This window comes from Branchiostoma floridae, chromosome 16 (genome assembly GCF_000003815.2).
Source record: "Branchiostoma floridae strain S238N-H82 chromosome 16, Bfl_VNyyK, whole genome shotgun sequence".
NCBI lineage: Eukaryota > Metazoa > Chordata > Leptocardii > Amphioxiformes > Branchiostomatidae > Branchiostoma > Branchiostoma floridae.
Window position 1 is genome coordinate 19051757 of NC_049994.1, and position 8678 is coordinate 19060434.

Below are 8678 nucleotides of genomic sequence, written 5' to 3' on the forward strand. Positions count from 1 at the left end.
CGCTCACTTTGAAGAGGAGGAGGCTCGAGATGACGGCTTCGAACTCTTCCAGATGTAGAGGTGCGAAAGTGAAAGTTTTGGAAGAAGGTGAAACTTTTACTTTCAGGATGCTTTCAAAGGCTTCTAGATGTAGTCTAAGTAACGAAAATGAAAGTTTTGGAGGAAAGTTTCACTTTGAGGATCGTTTCACACCCTTGCAGATGTAGAGGTGTGAAAGTGAAAGTTTTGGAAGAAAGTGAAAGTTTCACCTTCAGGATGGTTTCAAACTCTTCTATAATTGTAGTCTAAGGAATGAAAGCGAAAGTTTCACTTTCAGGATGGTTTCAAACTCTTCTGGGTGTAGTCTATGGAATAAAAGTGAAAGTTTCACTTTTAAGATGGTTTGGAACTCTTCTAGATGTAGTGTAAGGAATTAAAGCGAAAGTTTCACTTTTAAGATGGTTAGGAACATTTCCAATTGAAATGAAATGAGTCTAATGAATGAATGTGAAAACTTTTGGAAGACGGAAAGTTTCCCATTCAGGATGGTTTCAGCCTCTTCAAGATGTAGAGGAGTAAAAGTGAAAAGTTTTGGAAGAAAGGCGTCTTCATTTCTGCATCATTCTTTTTTTCAGATCTCAGAAACCTACAGAGCAGAAGCCATAGGGATATGTTTTACAGGACAATTATACAAAATTTGACTGTCATTGTATGTAATATACTATAGATATATTATCAAACTGTTACTTTTAGAACAGGGGCACTGAAATTTGAGTTGACTGTAATTTGTGTGTTTAAAAATAAGGACATTTTAAGGTGAAAATACAGCAAGTAGGTTGTATAAAAGCAGAGATCAGGAGGCCAACTTGAACATGACTCCATAAAACCAAGTGCACTAAACCTGGTCCTCATGCTTTGTTTTTAGTACGTTTTTTTTCCGGTCAAGAATATTTTTGAAAATAATTTAAAACTAGAGTTCGGCGACCTCATACCTCCATGAAAATTTAGAGCTTTCGTAAATTTCATGCAATTGATTAACACATTAACATAATGTATGCATGGTGTTGTTCATCATTGACTAACGTACACATGTCACAATTATAAAATTCCAATTATTAATCATAAAGCGGTTTTGCAATTTTTACATAAATTATGCAAATAAGTTCCTCATTACCATATTTGGTATCTGCTTATATTCCACCTATCATAATTAACAAGTGTTACATTTATTGAAGTCCAGTTATTGCAAACAATGGAATTATACAATTTTCTCATTAATTATGCAAATTAAGCCCTCATTTGCATAAGATGCATATCATTATGAACATCTTTGCCCAAGCTACCTGCATACCTAAAATGCAGGCAATCCGTCGTTCCTTTCTGCAGTTATCCTCTTTGGAGTGTCTTGACAAAAAACCCCTGCAGTTCCACAATTAAAAGTTAGGAGAATGAAACTAGCCCCACTTTGTCATGACGCTAAGAGCTATCTACCACCCAAATGTCTCGACCATATCACGTCCGGGACAAGAGATACATTGAAAAAACTGCTATGATAGAATGTTCTCATTAATTATGCAAATGTATTCCTATTTTGCATAATTAGTATTTTATCTTGTACAACATTGTCTAAGGTACCTACATACCAAAAATCATGCAAATCCATTGTTCCCTTCTTAAGTTATCGTCTTCAGAAGTTTTTGACAAAAATGCCCCTGCTATCCCAAAACTAGACGCTAGGGAGCCCAAACTTATGTAATTTTTTCCTGAATACAAGAGCTATCTAATACTTAAAAATCGTGACCATAGCATGTTCAGAACACCGAGATTGCAAAACCGGAAGTTGCGCTGCAGTACCAAGGGGAGCCGCTAGGTGGCCCAAAATCTAATCATTTCCAGCTTTCATCACACCCTACCAACACACCAAGTATGAAACCAATTCATCCAGCCGTTCTTGAGTTATCTTGTTTACACACACACAGACAGACAGACAGACAGACAAACGCTCGGTAAAATATAACCTCCATGACATTTCATGGAGGTAACTAAGAACCAACATATGCTGATTTCAAACTGTAATACTTTTTATAGACTGAAAATATTAAAATTTGAAACCTCCATCAGTTGATCCCTAAACCCCCTCTTTTCATGAATAACAGATATAGGTTACCCAACGGATAAAGGCAACCTGGGTGTCTAATCTCGTTTGACACAGTCGCTTTAAAGTTAGAGGCACTCCTGCTAGAAAACACCTTTAATATCTATAATTTTTGTATGGTCTGAAATTTTTTTTTTAAAAGTATGTAAAAGCCAAGATGAAACATTATATTAGATACATATCTGAGAGTAGGTAACGCTAGTTTACCTTTATCCGCGAGGTAACCTATATCCGTTGCTTTCAAAAATGACCATTTAGGGATATGAAGTCGACGGATGATAGGGTCAAACTACAACATTTTGAATGTATCACAACTTGAAACCACTGTCCGACCAGGTGATATCCCTTAATACAGTGTTGGTGAACCAGGGCTCGAAATACCACCTGCATATGCAGGTAACTGCAGGTAAAATTGGAGCTGTGCAGGTATTTCTGGTTTCTACCTGCACCTAACCTGCACTGGTCCATGTACTGGGTTTTATACATAAATGTCCTATGATGTAGGTGTATAGGGACTGTTACCACCAATAAAGTATTAAAAAATGTTACCTGAACAATTTTAGTATGATCCATGCTTCCTAAATTCAGAGTTGTGCAGGTAAAATTTGTCTGGTGCAGGTAGTTTTCAATGTTACCTGCACCAGTGCAGGTATGCAGAAAAAAGTATTTCGAGCCCTGTGAACACAACGAATATAGATTACCCTGCAGCTAAAGGTGAACTAGCGTTACATATGAATGTACATGTATCAAATGGAGAAAAATGTTGTAATTTTAAGGAGCAAATATTATGCCAGGTTGTAACCACATGATATGTGGGATCACATGTACTATTGTTCAGCAAATTTGTACAGTAATCGCAAAAATAGGAATTCCAAAAACTGCAAGACATCACTTGTACAGCAGGACCTGGTGTATTATCAATAAGAGCATCTCATGGTGCCATGTTTGCAAAATGAATAAACCAAGTAATCTGACGAAAGTGGCTAGGATTTGTGAAGTGTCCTTGCTATAGTCATAAGTGATTAGTGGAGAGGTTAGTGGATTTAAAATGGTCCAGTTTGCACAACAGCTAGCCTGCACTACACAGTCTGTCCACAAGGTGGCGTTAGTGGAGTAAGCTGCCAAGGCTTCTGTAAGTAATACTGTAAATGCAGAAATGTTTGTGGTGGATTAATGTTCGCGTTTTTCGCGGCGGCCGCTTCACCCCGAATTTAAAACCACCGCAAACATTTTTCCATAATAGTAAGAGACTACAGTGCATGGTGCTACCGCGAAATTAAAACCACCGCGAAAAGTCCATTTTCCCGCTACCGCGAAATTAAATCCCCGCAAACTTAAATACATTTACAGTAGACCTTCAGCACAAAAACTGTGGTTCTAAAACGTTCACAGTTGAGGTCTTTATTCAAATACAATCTCTTCAACAGGATAACGTAGAGTTACTTCCGGAGGTATTGAGTGACATCTGTCACTCTTCTTCAGGGTTGAACAAGTTTTCTAAAATCCACTTGTCCTATCGGGCAAGCACATAAAAAATGTACTTGCCCGAACCAATTTTTCACTTGCCCAAAATTCAAATGTCACTGTCACTAGTATATGCATTTTCACTTCCAGCAATGGAATTCTCTGTAGACAGTTGCTTGATGTCATGACTGTAAAAAGTAACAAGTATATCAAAATTGCACTAAAATCAATGGAAAAATCTTACTTGCCCGATCGGACAAGTGGGGTAGGACATGCACTTGCCCGAACAGCACTTTCACTTGCCCTGGACAATAGGGCTAGTGGACTTGTTTATCCCTGCTTCTTTGGGATCGCTAGAAAGGTCTTTATCATTCATTCATTATTCCACCCACAACAAATTGAAAACACACTGAAAACTAATTGTTCTTGTTCAAAGTGTAATTACATGGAAGTGCATCAGTAATTGACGTTCTCCTGCACGTGACTTTCACAGTTAATGTATTCATTGTCTTGACTTTAATTTACTCGAGTACGAACTTTTGCTAGCACATAATGATGTATGGTAGACTTGGCCATTTTGACTTATTTGCTTGGGGGAGGGTGGAGACTACAGAATGTATAGCTACTTGAAATTAATGTCCATAGATGCCGGAAGAATTCAAAAACAAAAAAAGCAAACAGAACCCGAGTGTATGTAAACTACATGGACTAAAACTTCCAGATACAGTTGGAAACCTCTTTGGAACTTGATGTTGAAATCACCCCTCCAACCGCAATGGTCTGATCCTAACTGCCAAATGAGAGGCTTGATTCGCACATGTGCGGAGCCTCGTGTGTGGGATTTGATATAACCATACATAAGGAGTGGGCAGGACTAAATGGGAATAGTGGGAACTTGTCTGGTTATCGGTAAAATCGGTTGTGGACACATCAGACCCACCTGTTTATGCCCGGCGGCATGCTGTCAATGACCATCTGGTGAATTAGTTTGGTATCGCCAGAGAGTCATTGAATTTCAAAATCATAATTAAGAGACGTCGGAGGTTTTTTTTGACAGAAAATCTCAACTGTTCCATTGCTCAGGGCATTGTGACCTGCAAAAATTGACTTGTCTCTAAAAATTGGCATGCAGAAATTGTGAGGACTGCGGCCATGTTCTTGCTGGAAATGTGCTTTTGAGCTTGCAGACACGTTTGGTGAGTTCTTTCTCTTTTTGTGTGGCAGCTGTAAAAAATACTTTTAACCCTTGGCACACTAAAGTAGCCGTATGTGTACCAATTTTCTGTTGGTTAAGGTGGTAGGCAGCAGAGAAAAGGTTAAAAAGAATGCCCAGTCCTAATATGGCAGAAGACATTGCCTCGTCCGTGGTGCCAGGGGTGACTGTGAAAGAGTTCTCACGAGACAGCGTGAGTCCAGCAGTTTCGCAGCCCCGGAGCCTCGGCAGGAAAACTGCCCGGGAAAGGGACAGTGATGGGTACAGGGGGGATGATGAGCTGGAAGATACAGAGGAGGAGGAGAAGGATGTTGATGATAATGATGATGATGATGGCATGTCTGAGAAAAGTGATGCTGACCGTGGAGAAACACCTGGTAATGTCCACATCGAGGTGTTTGCCGCTGCTTTCATTGGAAATGATGACATGACGCTCATCAAGAATCGGGCAAAAGAGATGCGAAGAAGAAGCCCTCTTCGGAAAACAAAGGGACTGGCAAGAGGACGCAGTGATATCTCCACCTGCTTAGCAACAGCCTGCGGGACCTCCCCAAACACTGCCAACACTCCAGCCTCTGTGGATGATGTCACCATCACACCAGGTCTGGGTACTGCATCGGAAACCCTTCCTCCAAATCCCACGAGCTCTGGACATGCCCGGGACCCGAACTCTGGACACGCCCAGGACCCAAACTCTGGACACTCCCGGGACCCAAACACTGGACACGCCCGGGACCCAAACACTGGACACGCCCGTAACCCGAACTCTGGACACTCCCGGGACCCAAACACTGGACACGCCCGGGACCCAAACACTGGACACGCCCGGGACCCGAACTCTGGACACGCCCAGGACCCGAACTCTGGACACTCCCGGGACCCAAACACTGGACACGCCCGGGACCCAAACACTGGACACGCCCGGGACCCGAACTCTGGACACACCCAGAACCCAAACTCTGGACACGCCAGGGACCCAGACTCTGGACACACCCAGAACCCGAACTCTGGACACGCCCGGGACCCGAACTCTGGACACACCCGGGACCCAAACTCTGGACACGCCCGCGACCCAAACCCCACCTACAACCAGGACACCCGAAACCCGGAGCTGCAAAACGCTCGGAACCCGAACCCCATGTACCCCCACACGGAGCCGAGGTGTGAGCCAGATGTCACCCAGGAACCAGAAGCTGTGGGTCAGGACAACGCAGGCTTCGTGGGTCAGGACAACCCCAGCTTCGTGGGTCAGGACAACCCAGGCTTCGCGGATCAGAACAACCCAGGCTTCGTGGGTCAGGACAACCCCAGCTTCGTGGGTCAGGACAACCCCAGCTTCGTGGGTCAGGATAACCCCAGCTTCGTGGGTCAGGACAACCCAGGCTTTGTGTCGAACTCACCTGGGTACCAGGAGGATGCTGGGTATCGGGAGAATGCTGGGGAGCAGGAGGATGATAGGTATTCTTTATTCCTTTAACATTTTAACTATTGATATAACTATTGCGTAGCGAGTAGCAGCAGATGCTAATGGATCCTGAATAACTGTAGGTGAAACAGAGCCCTTTATACACAGTTCGGAAACTTGATTTCAGTCAACCTTATCTTCGTAAGTACTTGTCAATTTCATTGTTTTATGATAATCATTGGAAGGCATATTTAGTGCTGTTTGCCATTTGATAATACATGCACGGGTTGGTATCAGGGATATATATATGAGTGTCAATGTCATGAATGAGTCGAGGAGAAAAAGTGCGTAAATTTCCCCTGATTTTTTGTCCGCTGTATTTTTCTTTGTAATGATTGGCATCAATGTCCTTCATCAGTAGATAGCATGACATGTATATTTGCTTTTAAAATGATACCTCATTAGCTAAATGAATGCTTTTCTATGCCCCAAGCATAAATCCAGGTTCCCATGGGAACCGGGAAGAAGCCCGTGGCGTCCCCCGTCCACCCGTGCCCGATGCCGACCCCTCCATCCAGCCGTACGCCGTGAGGTACAGAGAAGACGATGACGTCATCACGCCGTACGCTGTTGCCTACATGTGCCAGGATGACTCGGATTCGTGCAGCTCCAAGCGGACAGACAGTACCGCAACCTCCAGCAACAGGACCTCAACCAGTACCGACTTCGACGGGGGCAATCCTGGTAAGTTAAAAAAAAAGTTAAAGTCCTTCCCGCGCCTGATGGCGCATAGGGCGGCGCCCATCTCCATTTCAGTAGTCCTTGGGCCACACAACGCAATTACTACAGCAGGGGGCTAGTCCACTGGTAGTGGTTTGTGTTCAACTTCCATACTCTTTCCTGAATGCTGAGTGCTAAGCACAGAAAGCAGCATGTACCATTTTTAGAGTCTTTGGTATGACTCGGCCGGGGATCGAACTCACGACCTACCGAATACAAGGCGAACACTCTACCCACTAGGCCATTGCACCGGTCTTGCAAGTACCTGGACTTATACTAATAAGGCTTGGGTCATTCATTCATTCATTCATTTCCACTCGGGCCCGGCCGGAATTTTTTTAAAGGAGCGAAAAATTAAAATGTATTGACAAAATATACACTTATTCTGCCCATGAATCTAAGTGTTGACAGTTTGTGTATTTTGATGTCTTATAATTCATTCTTTTCCCTCCCAAAATTGAAAGCTGCCTGGCTGGGCCCCGGTTTGGAATTGTGACCTAAGCATTAGGCTACGTCACATTTCCAAACCGGGGCCCAGCTGGGCACTTCAAGCTTTTGGGAATGAAAAAATATGATACAAAAGACATCAAACTACACAAGACGTAAGGAGAATAGGCATGTGCATTGTTTTTGAATATATTTACTTATATGTTCATTCTTTTTGTGTCTGCAAATCAGGGCTCTAGCCAGCTCGACATTTTTTTCCGTCAGCCAAATCCCATTGTCGCGAAAACACTATTTCAGGAGTTATTGAGACTGAACTGAGACCTTGAAAAACGGGTCTCCAAGCAGCTTGTAGCTTCCACCAAGGACCTTTTATCAGATTTTTGTCCGTCAAAGTTGACGGATTGGTTTTAAAATGTTTCCGTCACACGCAGCAAATTTCCGTCAATTGACGGGAAAATGGATGCTGGCTAGAGCCCTGCTGCAAATAGCCCTGCCAGGCCACCGTTTCGATTGTGACACGTTTGTTTGATTACATGGATGACATCCACACGCATAAATTTTCGACGGTTTCCCCCAAAAAATTTCAACCATCCTGTAAATTGTACAAAGTAGCTGTACAATGGGCAAACATATGCTTAGACTTAGACTTAGCAGCTCCCATGTTGTATATGGTGTAGATTAGGGGTGGGTACCGGTACTGAAACTTCCGGTCCAGGTCCGGTTCAGGTCCAAAGGATTAGGTCCAGGTCCGGACCTGAACCTGGACCTGATGCGGTATGACTCTTACCAATGGTCCATTTTACTACAAAGAAATCTGTTCGGTGGAGTATTAGACTTACACTGGCGCTTAAGAATCATACAACGCTAACTGCACCTGTACGATTGGCTATAAAACTTAGAAATTACTATAAACTCTACTCTACTTCACTCTTGTTATTTTCTGCCACCTGCAAGCGCCAAAACGTATGAATGCCTGATGAAATAATCTGTTAATTTTCTAATCGGTCCAACATCCGTTCCCCCTAATTTTTTCAGGTTCAGTTTTTCTGGACCGGTCCAATGAGAAAAACTGAAAAAAACAAAAAGGATAATGGATACTTATGTCACAGCCATAGGATGCCAAACTAAATTCCAAGGTCAAAGAAAAAATGTGTAAAAAAAGAACACTCTATCATAGTTTGTTAAGCCATATGTTCACTCTTCCTGGTGACTTTGATTTTATGATAGATTCAGCC

General features: G+C 42.8%; 1 long non-coding RNA gene across 1 annotated transcript; it reads left to right on the forward strand.

The window, feature by feature from the left end:
- LOC118403363 lies at positions 1–939 on the forward strand. The gene is made up of 2 exons (XR_004829642.1): positions 1–87; positions 615–939. It is a non-coding gene; the product is annotated as an uncharacterized LOC118403363 (long non-coding RNA).
- The last annotated feature ends 7739 nt before the right edge of the window (positions 940–8678 follow it).